The 13,919-nt window shown below is 32.3% G+C and overlaps 2 long non-coding RNA genes across 2 annotated transcripts; one reads left to right on the top strand and one right to left on the bottom strand.

Annotated features, from left to right (window-relative positions):
* Positions 1-8,096: 8,096 nt before the first annotated feature.
* On the top strand, positions 8,097-8,712 carry LOC131803970 (uncharacterized). The gene is made up of 2 exons (XR_009342851.1): positions 8,097-8,384; positions 8,456-8,712. It is a non-coding gene; the product is annotated as an uncharacterized LOC131803970 (long non-coding RNA).
* On the bottom strand, positions 8,415-9,099 carry LOC131803968 (uncharacterized). The gene is made up of 2 exons (XR_009342850.1): positions 8,671-9,099; positions 8,415-8,615 (listed from the first exon to the last, which is right to left on the bottom strand). It is a non-coding gene; the product is annotated as an uncharacterized LOC131803968 (long non-coding RNA).
* Between the last annotated feature and the right edge of the window lie 4,820 nt (positions 9,100-13,919).

Here is a 13,919-nt window from a genome sequence, read left to right as displayed (position 1 = left end):
TTTTTTAGCTATTATTTCTGATCACTTTTTTAAAGAGGAAAAAAGCATACTTTGAGATGGCCATAACTCCTTAAATATTGTCATTTCGGGGTTTTTAGCTATTATTTGTGATCACTTTTTTAAAGAGGAAAAATAGCATACTTTAAAGTGGCCATAACTCCTTAAATATTGACATTTCGGGATTTTTAGCTATTATTTGTGATCACTTTTTTAAAGAGGAAAAAAGCATACTTTGAGATGGCCATAACACCTTAAATATTGTCATTTCGGGGTTTTTAGCTATTATTTGTGATCAGTTTTCTAAAGAGGAAAGTAGCATACTTTAAAATGGCCATTACTCCTTAAATATTGACATTTCGGGGTTTTTAGCTATTATTTGTGATCACTTTTTTAAAGAGGAGAAAAGCATACTTTTAGATGGCCATAACTCCTTAAATATTGTCATTTCGGGGTTTTTAGCTATTATTTGTGATCACTTTTTTAAAGGGGAAAAATAGCATACTTTAAAGTGGCCATAACTCCTTAAATATTGACATTTCGGAGTTTTTAGCTATTATTTGTGATCACTTTTTTTAAAGAGGAAAAATAGCATACTTTAAAATGGCCATAACTCCTTAACTATTGACATTTCGGGGTTTTTAGCTATTATTTGTGATCACTTTTTTAAAGTGTGGAAATATAGCACACTTTAAAATGGCCATAACTCCTTAAATATTGATATTTCGGGGTTTTTAGCTATTATTTGTGATCACTTTTTTAAAGAGGAAAAATAGCATACTTTAAAATGGCCATAACTCCTTAAATATTGACATTTCGGCGTTTTTTAGCTACTATTTGTGATCACTTTTTTAAAGAGGAAAAATGGCATACTTTAAAATGGCCATAACTCCTTAAATATTGACATTTCGGGGTTTTTAGCTATTATTTGTGATCATTTTTTTAAAGAGGAAAAATAGCATACTTTAAAATGGGCATAACTCCTTAAATATTGACATTTCGGGGTTTTTAGCTATTATTTGTGATCACTCCATAACTCCTTAAATATTGATATTTCGGGGTTTTTAGCTACTATTTTTGATCAGTTTTCTAAAGAGGAAAATAGCATACTTTAAAATGGCCATAACTCCTTAAATATTGACATTTCGGGGCTTTTAGCTATTATTTGTGATCACTTTTCTAAAGAGAAACAAGTAAGCAAAGGCTACAGTCGAGCGGGGCCGACCGTTGAATACCCTACAACACTATAATAAACGATACAGTTCATATAGGCGAGATACTCGAAAGAATTGCACAAGATATTGTGACAAATAATAAAAGAAAACCATCAGGTTTCGTTCTCTAATTTTCGAATAATAGCAACTTAAACTAACTTGCTCATTTCAAATTTATTGGTAGATGTTGCACGTAAATGGTCTTCCTAGATCTGGAACCAATATTTCCCAAAGACCCATAGTCTCTCAGAAGTGGCAAAAGATTAACATTTATTATTGGCTTTTGATTTTTTTGAGATGCAGACATTTGACTATATTCTTCAACGAAATCGGCGTTAACGAAATAGTCAGAAGTGCGTCTTTCCTGTATTTGTGAATTCTCCATGGAGTCACTGGAATTGAGATTTTCGTATTTTGTCTACAAAAGTTGGCAAACTCCTTTACACATTGAATATTTTTGGATGGCCATCCGAAATTGCTTGGCTTTTGCAATGTGCGGTAACCCCCATTCAAATGTGCGTGAGGATCGGGCGATAATTACGACCTGCCGACAATTTTGCAGTTTTTTGGTCCATTTCAACCCCTAAATATATGGCGATCATCTCCAAAAAGAGTAGGCTTCTATTCTGACCCTCATCTTATCTCCATGCAAAATTTCGTAAGGATCGGGCCATAAATGCGATCTGTATATGATATCCTGATATCCTAACTACTTAGTTTTGTTAGCTGTAGAAATATTACCAAATGTTTAATTCAAAATGAAAATATGCCAAAAATATGACAAAATTGAAAAAATATGAGAAAATTTTACAAAATCAATATTTTCATCTTTATACAGATATTTTTATGCGATTTTTTAAGACGTTTTTTCTTTCCTGCTAAGAGGCCATTCTGAATTAATGAGAACTGTCGAAATCAGTACAGCCGTTCTCGACTTATAAGAGATCTTTCAAGCATATCTTCTTTGATCGACATATATATCGCACCTATTTTGTTATATATCCGGTTTGTTGGATGTTAACATCAAAGTAAAGGTCAGAAGGTCAGAAGTGATGGCTTTGTGATTTCGCCGGGATTTAAAATATTCGCGGTTTAATGAAAAATTTCGAATTTTTTCAATAAAAAGATATGGTCTATTTTACCCGCTAAATATAATCCGATGACCACCCAAATTGTTAGGCTTCTTCCCCGCCCTAAACTCTAGCTACATGCGAAATTCCGCGTCGATTGGTCTATAAATACGACCTGTATAGCTACTGCAAAATCCGACATTTTTTCAGTATTTGGTCCATTTCAACCCCTAAACATTTGGCGATCATCTCCAAAAGAAATAGGGTTCTATTCTGACCCTAGCCCCACCTCCATACTAAATTTCGTGAAGATCGGGCCATAATTGCGACCTGTAGAGTGATTACAAATTAACATGGACAGACGGACAGACGGACAGACGGACGGACGGACATACATAGCTAGATCGACTCAGCTCGGCGAGCTAGGAAGATCCATATATACTTTCCTATGTGGGAAACCAATATTTCGTGGTGTTACATAATTTTTGGCCCAATCAAACTTATAATACCCCCAACACATAGTGTTGTAGGGTATAAAAATAATATACTTTAACATGGACACAACTCCTTAAATATTGATATTTCGGGGCTTTTAGCTATTATTTGTGATTGCCTTTTTAAAGAGGAAAAAAAAATACTTTAAAATGGCCATAACTCCTTAAATATTGATATTTCGGGGTTTTTATACCCTACAACACTATGTGTTGGGGGTATTATAAGTTTGATTGGGCCAGAATTTATGTAACACCTCGAAATATTGGTTTCCCATATAGGAAAGTATATATGGATCTTCCTAGCTCGCCGAGCTGAGTCGATCTAGCTATGTATGTCCGTCCGTCCGTCTGTCCGTCTGTCCGTCTGTCCATGTTAATTTGTAATCACTCTACAGGTCGTAATTATGGTCCGATCTTCACGAAATTTAGAATGGAGGTGGGGCTAGGGTCAGAATAGAACCCTATTTCTTTTGGAGATGATCGCCAAATGTTTAGGGGTTGAAATGGACCAAATACTGAAAAAATGTCGGATTTTGCAGTAGCTATACAGGTCGCAATTATAGACCAATCGACGCGGAATTTCGCATGTAGCTAGAGTTTAGGGCGGGGAAGAAGCCTACCAATTTGGGTGGTCATCGGATAATATTTAGCGGGTAAAATATACCATATCTTTTTTGTTGAAAAAATTCAAAATTTTTCATTAAACCGCGAATATTTTAAATCCCGGCGAAATCACAAAGCCATGACAAGGTTACTTCTGATCTTTGCATTGATGTTAACATACAACAAATCGGATATATAGCAAAATATGTGCGATATATATGTCTATCAAAGAAGATATGCTTGAAAGATCTCTTATATGTCGAGAACGGCTGAACTGATTTCGACATTTCTCATTAATTCAGAATGGCCTCTTGGCAGGAAAGAAAAAACGTCTAAAAAAATCGCATAAAAATATCTCTCTAAAGATGAAAATATTGATTTTATAAAATTTTCTCATATTTTTTCAATTTTGTCATATTTTTGGCATATTTTCATTTTGAATTAAACATTTGGTAATATTTCTACAGCTAACAAAACTAAGTAGTTAAGATATCAGGATATCATGTACAGATCGCATTTATGGCCCGATCCTTACGAAATTTTGCATGGTGATAAGATGAGGGTCAGAATAGAAGCCTACTCTTTTTGGAGATGATCGCCATATATTTAGGGGTTGAAATGGACCAAAAAACTGCAAAATTGTCAGCAGGTCGTAATTATCGCCCGATCCTCAGGCACATTTGAATGGCCATCCAAAAATATTCAATGTGTGAAATAGTTTGCCAACTTTTGTAGACAAAGTACGAAAATGTCCATTACGGTGACTTTTTTGGAAATCTCAAATACAGGAAAGACTCACTTCTGACTATTTCGTTAACGCTGATTTCGTTAAAGAATATAGTCAAATGTCTGTATCTCATATAGATGCGTTTCAGTCAAAAACCAATAATAAATGTTAATCTTTTGCCACTTTTGGAAGATTATAGGTTTTTGGGTAATATTAGTTCCGGATCTAGGAAGCCATTTAAGTGCAACATCTACCAATAAATTATAAATGAGCAAATTAGTTTAAGTTGCTATTATTCAAAACTTAGAGAACGAAACCTGATGGTTTTCTTTTATTATTTGTCACAATATCTTGTGGAATTCTTTCGAGTATCTCGCCTATATAAACTTTATCGTTTATTGTAGTGTTGTAGGGTATTCAACGGTCGGCCCCGCTCGACTGTAGCCTTTGCTTACTTGTTAGCTACTATTTTTGATCAGTTTTCTAAAGAGGAAAAATAGCATACTTTAAAATGGCCATAACTCCTTAAATATTGACATTTCGGGATTTTTAGCTATTATTTGTGATCACTTTTCTAAAATAAAAAAAGCATACTTTGAGATGGCCATAACTCCTTAAATATTGTCATTTCGGGGTTTTTAGCTATTATTTGTGATCACTTTTTTAAAGAGGAAAAATAGCATACTTTAAAATGGCCATACTCCTTAAATATTGACATTTCGGGGTTTTTAGCTATTATTTGTGATCACTTTTTTAAAGAGGAAAAATAGCATACTTTAAAATGGCCATAACTCCTTAAATATTGACATTTCGGGGTTTTTAGCTATTATTTGTGATCACATTTTAAAGTGTGGAAAAATAGCACACTTTAAAATGGCCATAACTCCTTAAATACTGATATTTCGGGGTTTTTAGCTATTATTTGTGATCACTTTTTTAAAGAGGAAAAATAGCATACTTTAAAATGGCCATAACTCCTTAAATATTGACATTTCGAGGTTTTTAGCTATTATTTGTGATCACTTTTCTAAAGAGGAAAAATAGCATACTTTGAAATGGCCACAACTCCTTAAATATTGACATTTCGGGGTTTTTAGCTATTATTTGTGATCACTTTTTTAAAGTGTGGAAAAATAGCACACTTTAAAATGGCCATAACTCCTTAAATACTGATATTTCGGGGTTTTTAGCTATTATTTGTGATCACTTTTTTTAAAGAGGAAAAATAGCATACTTTAAAATGGCTATAACTCCTTAAATATTGATATTTCGGGGTTTTTAGCTATTATTTGTAATCACTTTTCTAAATAGGAAAAATAGCACACTTTAAAATGGCCATAACTCCTTAAATATTGACATTTCGGGGTTTTAGCTACTATTTGTGATCACTTTTTTAAAGAGGAAAAATAGCATACTATAAAATGGCCACAACTCCTTAAATATTGACATTTCGGGGTTTTTAGCTATTATTTGTAATCACTTTTCTAAATAGGAAAAATAGCATACTTTAAAATGGCCATAACTCCTTAAATATTGACATTTCGGGGTTTTTAGCAACTATTTTTGATCAGTTTTGTAAAGAGGAAAGTAGCATACTTTAAAATGGCCATAACTCCTTAAATATTGACATATCGGGGTTTTTTAGCTACTATTTGTGGTCACTTTTTTAACAGGAAAAATGGCATACTTTAAAATGGCCATAACTCCTTAAATATTGACATTTCGGGGTTTTAAGCCATTATTTGTGATCACTTTTTTAAAGAGGAAAAATAGCATACTTTAAAATGGCCATAACTCCCTAAATATTGACATTTCGGGGTTTTAAGCCATTATTTGTGATCACTTTTTTAAAGAGGAAAAATAGCATACTTTAAAATGGCCATAACTCCTTACATATATAGACATTTCGGGGTTTTTAGCAACTATTTGTGATCACTTTTTTAAAGAGGAAAAATAGCATACTTTAAAATGGCCATAACTCCTTAAATATTGACATATCGGGGTTTTTTAGCTATTATTTGTGATTGCTTTTTTAAAGAGGAAAAAAGCATACTTTAAAATGGCCATAACTCCTTAACTATTGACATTTCGGGGTTTTTAGCTACTATTTGTGATCACTTTTTTAAAGAGGAGAAATAGCATACTTTAAAATGGCCATAACTCCTTAAATATTGACATTTCGGGGTTTTTAGCTACTATTTGAGATCACTTTTTTAAAGAGGAAAAATAGCATACTATAAAATGGCCATAACTCCTTAAATATTGACATTTCGGGGTTTTTAGCTACTATTTGTGATCGCTTTTCTAAAGAGGAAAAATAACATACTTTAAAATGGACACAACTCCTTAAATATTGATATTTCGGGGCTTTTAGCTATTATTTGTGATTGCTTTTTTAAAGAGGAAAAAAGCATACTTTAAAATGGCCATAACTCCTTAAATATTGACATTTCGGGGTTTTTAGCTACTATTTGTGATCACTTTTTTAAAGAGGAAAAATAGCATACTTTAAAATGGCCATAACTCCTTAACTATTGACATTTCGGGGTTTTAGCTACTATTTGTGATCACTTTTTTAAAGAGGAGAAATAGCATACTTTAAAATGGCCATAACTCCTTAAATATTGACATTTCGGGGTTTTTAGCTATTATTTGTGATCACTTTTCTAAAGAGGAAAAATAGCATACTATAAAATGGCCACAACTCCTTAAATATTGACATTTCGGGGTTTTTAGCTGTTATTTGTGATCACTTTTTTAAAGAGGAAAAATAGCATACTTTAAAATGGCCATAACTCCTTAAATATTGACATTGCGGGGTTTTTAGCTACTATTTTTGATCAGTTTTCTAAAGAGGAAAAATAGCATACTTTGAAATGGCCACAACTCCTTAAATATTGACATTTCGGGGTTTTTAGCTATTATTTGTGATCAATTTTCTAAAGAGGAAAAATAGCATACTTTAAAATGGCCATTACTCCTTAAATATTGACATTTCGGGGTTTTTAGCTACTATTTGTGATCACTTTTCTAAAGAGGAAAAATAGCATACTATAAAATGGCCACAACTCCTTAAATATTGACATTTCGGGGTTTTTAGCTATTATTTGTGATCACTTTTCTAAAGAGGAAAAATAGCATACTTTAAAATGGCCATAACTCCTTAAATATTGATATTTCGGGGTTTTTAGCTACTATTTTTGATCAGTTTTCTAAAGAGGAAAAATAGCATACTTTGAAATGGCCACAACTCCTTAAATATTGACATTTCGGGGTTTTTAGCTATTATTTGTGATCAATTTTCTAAAGAGGAAAAATAGCATACTTTAAAATGGCCATAACTCCTTAAATATTGATATTTCGGGGCTTTTAGCTATTATTTGTGATCAGTTTTCTAAAGAGGAAAAGTAGCATACTTTAAAATGGCCATATCTCCTTAAATATTGACATTTCGGGGTTTTTAGACATTATTTGTGATCATTTTTTTAAAGAGGAAAAATAGAATACTCTAAAATGGCCATAACTCCTTAAATATTGACATTTCGGGGTTTTTAGCTATTATTTGTGATCACTTTTTTAAAGAGGAAAAATAGCATACTCTAAAATGGCCATAACCCCTTAAATATTGACATTTCGGGGTTTTTAGCTATTATTTGTGATCACTTTTCTAAAGAGGCAAAATAGCATACTTTAAAACAAGTAAGCAAAGGCTACAGTCGAGCGGGGCCGACCGTTGAATACCCTACAACACTACAATAAACGATAAAGTTTATATAGGCGAGATACTCGAAAGAATTCCACAAGATATTGTGACAAATAATAAAAGAAAACCATCAGGTTTCGTTCTCTAATTTTCGAATAATAGCAACTTAAACTAATTTGCTCATTTATAATTTATTGGTAGATGTTGCACTTAAATGGCTTCCTAGATCCGGAACTAATATTACCCAAAAACCTATAATCTTCCAAAAGTGGCAAAAGATTAACATTTACAGCCTGTTCCACGATATCGAAAGAACACGTTCGCACAACTTTTACACGACAAACAGCTGATTTCCGTTCCACTAAAATCCATCAGAACGAAAATTTGCACGAAAATCAAAGCGAACGTAAACGTAAGCATTTCAGTGTAATTTTGCGTTCCACTATCTTTTTTCTTTCGTTCGCATGCGAACACAAATGTCAAAATCAGTCACTTGTGTCTTTGCTGTCGTATGATAACAATTAAGGAAAATTGTTTTAACATAAGCATTGCTTGATTGAAAATGGAAACAAAAATGTAAGTAAAAATAATAAATGCAATTTAAAATGTGAACAACAAATATATTTTTTTTATTTCCTAAATGCCAGCACGAAAAAATCAACTACACAGCTGCGGGCACTAGTTGAGTATATGTAGGAGAATCCTGAGTTCGCCAGAGGAGTGCCAATTTTTGGAAGCAGCATCATATCCATCATATCCAAAAGAGCCCGAAAAACTTCCTTCGACACACGAAAATTGGCCACAAACCTAGTAAAAATCATTGGTTATTATTTCAAAAATGTAAAAATACAATCATACTTACTGGTTGTTAGGTACTTCAAATAAATTCGAAGAATCTCTTAAATGCCTCCGTGGCACATTTTGAACCTCCTCCTCATCATCCATAAAAAATAGGGCTACAGAAATATTCATTTTTTTCTTTTTTAAGAACACAAATAATTTGAACACAATCACTAAAAATTTTGTTTTGTTTGTTTATTTACAATTTGTTTGAACTGTCAGTTGAGACACAGCCACTGCTGCTTTTTCGCGTTTAAATTAGACATTTGGCGCTTTTTTTTTTGCTTTATTTTGCGATTAATTTTGCCAAAAAATATTTAGCAACACTGAATCACGTAAGGCTATGCGAAAGAAAGAACGAAAGTTAGTGGAACGCATTCTTATACGAAAGTGAGTGAGTAGCCTTCGTTCGCACAAATTTTCTTTCGAGATCGTGGAACAGGCTGTTATTATTGGTTTTTGACTGAAACGCATCTATATGAGATACAGACATTTGACTATATTCTTTAACGAAATCAGCGTTAACGAAATAGTCAGAAGTGAGTCTTTCCTGTATTTGAGATTTCCAAAAAAGTCACCGTAATGGACATTTTCGTACTTTGTCTACAAAAGTTGGCAAACTATTTCACACATTGAATATTTTTGGATGGCCATTCAAATGTGCCTGAGGATCGGGCGATAATTACGACCTGCTGACAATTTTGCAGTTTTTTGGTCCATTTCAACCCCTAAATATATGGCGATCATCTCCAAAAAGAGTAGGCTTCTATTCTGACCCTCATCTTATCACCATGCAAAATTTCGTAAGGATCGGGCCATAAATGCGATCTGTACATGATATCCTGATATCTTAACTACTTAGTTTTGTTAGCTGTAGAAATATTACCAAATGTTTAATTCAAAATGAAAATATGCCAAAAATATGACAAAATTGAAAAAATATGAGAAAATTTTATAAAATCAATATTTTCATCTTTAGAGAGATATTTTTATGCGATTTTTTTAGACGTTTTTTCTTTCCTGCCAAGAGGCCATTCTGAATTAATGCGAAATGTCGAAATCAGTTCAGCCGTTCTCGACATATAAGAGATCTTTCAAGCATATCTTCTTTGATAGACATATATATCGCACATATTTTGCTATATATCCGATTTGTTGTATGTTAACATCAATGCAAAGATCAGAAGTAACCTTGTCATGGCTTTGTGATTTCGCCGGGATTTAAAATATTCGCGGTTTAATGAAAAATTTTGAATTTTTTCAACAAAAAAGATATGGTATATTTTACCCGCTAAATATTATCCGATGACCACCCAAATTGGTAGGCTTCTTCCCCGCCCTAAACTCTAGCTACATGCGAAATTCCGCGTCGATTGGTCTATAATTGCGACCTGTATACTGCAAAATCCGACATTTTTTCAGTATTTGGTCCATTTCAACCCCTAAACATTTGGCGATCATCTCCAAAAGAAATAGGGTTCTATTCTGACCCTAGCCCCACCTCCATTCTAAATTTCGTGAAGATCGGACCATAATTACGACCTGTAGAGTGATTACAAATTAACATGGACAGACGGACAGACGGACAGACGGACAGACGGACGGACGGACATACATAGCTAGATCGACTCAGCTCGGCGAGCTAGGAAGATCCATATATACTTTCCTATATGGGAAACCAATATTTCGAGGTGTTACATAAATTCTGGCCCAATCAAACTTATAATACCCCCAACACATAGTGTTGTAGGGTATAAATAGCATACTTTAAAATGGCCATAACTCCTTAAATATTGACATTTCAGGGTTTTTAGCTATTATTTGTGATCACTTTTTTAAAGTGTGGAAAAATAGCACACTTTAAAATGGCCATAACTCCTTAAATATTGATATTTCGGGGTTTTTAGCTATTATTTGTGATCACTTTTTTAAAGAGGAAAAATAGCATACTTTAAAATGGCCATAACTCCTTAAATATTGACATTTCGGGGTTTTTAGCCATTATTTGTGATCACTTTTTTAAAGAGGAAAAATCGCATGCTTTAAAATGGCCATAACTCCTTAAATATTGACATTTCGGGGTTTTTAGCTATTATTTGTGATCACTTTTTTAAAGAGGAAAAATAGCATACTTTAAAATGGCCATAACTCCTTAGATATTGACATTTCGGGGTTTTTAGCTAATATTTGTGATCAATTTTCTAAACAGGAAAAATAGCATAAAATGGCCATAACTCCTTAAATATTGACCTTTCGGGGGTTTTTAGCCATTATTTGTGATCACTTCTTTAAAGAGGAAAAATAGCATACTTTAAAATGGCCATAACTCCTTAAATATTGACATTTCGAGGTTTTTAGCTACTATTTGTGATCACTTTTTTAAAGAGGAAAAATAGCATACTTTAAAATGGCCATAACTCCTTAAATATTGATATTTCGGGGTTTTTAGCTACTATTTGTGATCACTTTTTAAAGTGTGGAAAAATAGCACACTTTAAAATGGCCATAACTCCTTAAATATTGATATTTCGGGGTTTTTGGCTATTATTTGTGATCACTTTTTTAAAGAGGAAAAATAGCATACTTTAAAATGGCCATAACTCCTTAAATATTGACTTTTCGGGGTTTTTAGCTATTATTTGTGATCACTTTTTTAAAGTGTGGAAAAATAGCACACTTTAAAATGGCCATAACTCTTTAAATATTGATATTTCGGGGTTTTTAGCTATTACTTGTGATCACTTTTTTAAAGAGGAAAAATAGCATACTTTAAAATGGCCATAACTCCTAAAATATTGACATTTCGGGGTTTTTAGCTACTATTTGTGATCACTTTTTTAAAGTGTGGAAAAATAGCACACTTTAAAATGGCCATAACTCTTTAAATATTGATATTTCGGGGTTTTTAGCTATTACTTGTGATCACTTTTTTAAAGAGGAAAAATAGCATACTTTAAAATGGCCATAACTCCTAAAATATTGACATTTCGGGGTTTTTAGCTACTATTTGTGATCACTTTTTTAAAGAGGAAAAATGGCATACTTTAAAATGGCCATAACTCCTTAAATATTGACATTTCGGGGTTTTTAGCTATTATTTGTTATCACTTTTTTAAAGTGTGGAAAAATAGCACACTTTAAAATGGCCATAACTCCTTAAATATTGATATTTCGGGGTTTTTGGCTATTATTTGTGATCACTAAAGAGGAAAAATAGCATACTTTAAAATGGCCATAACTCCTTAAATATTGACATTTCGGGGTTTTTAGCCATTATTTGTGATCACTTCTTTAAAGAGGAAAAATGACATACATAAAATGGCCATAACTCCTTAAATATTGACATTTCGGAGTTTTTAGCCATTATTTGTGATCGCTTTTTTAAAGAGGAAAAATAGCATACTTTAAAATGGCCATAACTCCTTAAATATTGACATTTCGGGGTTTATAGCTACTATTTGTGATCACTTTTTTAAAGAGGAAAAATGGCATATTTACAATGGCCATAACTCCTTAAATATTGACATTTCGGGGTTTTTAGCTATTATTTGTGATCACTTTTTTAAAGTGTGGAAAAATAGCGCACTTTAAAATGGCCATAACTCCTTAAATATTGACATTTCGGGGTTTTTAGCTATTATTTGTGATCACTTTTTTAAAGAGGAAAAATAGCATACTTTAAAATGGCCATAACTCCTTAAATATTTACATTTCGGGGTTTTTAGCCATTATTTTTGTCTACTTTTTTAAAGAGGAAAAATAGCATACTTTAAAATGGCCATAACTCCTTAAATATTGACATTTCGGGGTTTTTAGCTATTATTTTTGATCAATTTTCTAAAGAGGAAAAATAGCATACTATAAAATGGCCATAACTTCTTAAATATTGACATTTCGGGGTTTTTAGCCATTATTTTTGTCTACTTTTTTAAAGAGGAAAAATAGCATACTTTAAAATGGCCATAACTCCTTAAATATTGACATTTCGGGGTTTTTAGCTATTATTTGTGATCACTTTTCTAAAGAGGAAAAATAGCATACTATAAAATGGCCACAACTCTTTAAATATTGACATTTCGGGGTTTTTAGCTATTATTTGTGATCAATTTTCTAAAGAGGAAAATAGCATACTTTAAAATTGCCATAACTCCTTAAATATTGAAATTTCGGGGTTTTTAGCTATTATATGTGATCACTTTTTCAAAGAGGAAAAATAGCATACTTTAAAATGGCCATAACTCCTTAAATATTGACATTTCGGGGTTTTAAGCTATTATTTGTGATCACTTTTCTAAAGAGGAAAAATAGCATACTTTAAAATGGCCACAACTCCTTAAATATTGACATTTCGGTGTTTTTAGCTATTATTTGTGATCAATTTTTTAAAGAGGAAAAATATCATACTTTAAAATGGCCATAACTCCTTAAATATTGACATTTCGGGGTTTTTAGCTACTATTTTTGATCAGTTTTCTAAAGAGGAAAATAGCATACTTTAAAATGGCCATAACTCCTTAAATAATGACATTTCGGGGTTTTTAGCTATTATATGTGATCACTTTTTGAAGAGGAAAAATAGCATACTTTAAAATGGCCATAACTCCTTAAATATTGACATTTCGGGGTTTTTAGCTATTATTTGTGATCACTTTTCTAAAGAGGAAAAATAGCATACTTTAAAATGGCCACAACTCCTTAAATATTGACATTTCGGTGTTTTTAGCTATTATTTGTGATCAATTTTCTAAAGAGGAAAAATAGCATACTTTAAAATGGCCATAACTCCTTAAATATTGACATTTCGGGGTTTTTAGCTACTATTTGTGATCAATTTTCTAAAGAGGAAAAATAGCATAAAATGGCCATAACTCCTTAAATATTGACCTTTCGGGGGTTTTTAGCCATTATTTGTGATCACTTCTTTAAAGAGGAAAAATAGCATACTTTAAAATGGCCATAACTCCTTAAATATTGACATTTCGAGGTTTTTAGCTACTATTTGTGATCACTTTTTTAAAGAGGAAAAATAGCATACTTTAAAATGGCCATAACTCCTTAAATATTGATATTTCGGGGTTTTTAGCTACTATTTGTGATCACTTTTTTAAAGTGTGGAAAAATAGCACACTTTAAAATGGCCATAACTCCTTAAATATTGACTTTTCGGGGTTTTTAGCTATTACTTGTGATCACTTTTTTAAAGAGGAAAAATAGCATACTTTAAAATGGCCATAACTCCTAAAATATTGACATTTCGGGGTTTTTAGCTAC

This window comes from Musca domestica, unplaced genomic scaffold (genome assembly GCF_030504385.1).
Source record: "Musca domestica strain aabys unplaced genomic scaffold, Musca_domestica.polishedcontigs.V.1.1 36, whole genome shotgun sequence".
Classification (NCBI taxonomy): Eukaryota; Metazoa; Arthropoda; class Insecta; order Diptera; family Muscidae; genus Musca; species Musca domestica.
Note: the sequence above shows the minus strand (reverse complement) of the source record. Positions and strands in the feature narration are given on the sequence as shown.